Here is a 400-nt window from a genome sequence, read left to right on the forward strand (position 1 = left end):
CTGTAATCATTAGTGGTCGTGGGACTAGTTTGGGCCCTACCTAAGCTGGTCGAACGTTTCGTTTCGGTCTGTACCCTAGCTGCACTGATGAGGCCTGGAAGGCCGAAACGGATCCGTCTGCAGATATTGAGATTCCTTCCAGTGGATGTTTAGTTTATTTTGTCATTCTGATCGGATTTTCTCTACTGTTCCGTTTTAATTTTAATTTTAAATTGTTTTGCATTATATGGCCGTTTGCTGTTTTATGAGTTTTTCCCATTTGCCTTTCAAACTTTCAAAACACCAATTATTGCGAGATGATTTTGTCTGGCCCACACTACGACAAAAACTGAAACACCAAAAACTCCTAGTTTTCTTTACAATTATGAATAATCGGGTGCCAAAATATCTAAAGAATCTT

Source organism: Anneissia japonica, unplaced genomic scaffold, assembly GCF_011630105.1.
Source record: "Anneissia japonica isolate Jap-2015-1 unplaced genomic scaffold, ASM1163010v1 scaffold131_len961581_cov171, whole genome shotgun sequence".
Classification (NCBI taxonomy): Eukaryota; Metazoa; Echinodermata; class Crinoidea; order Comatulida; family Comatulidae; genus Anneissia; species Anneissia japonica.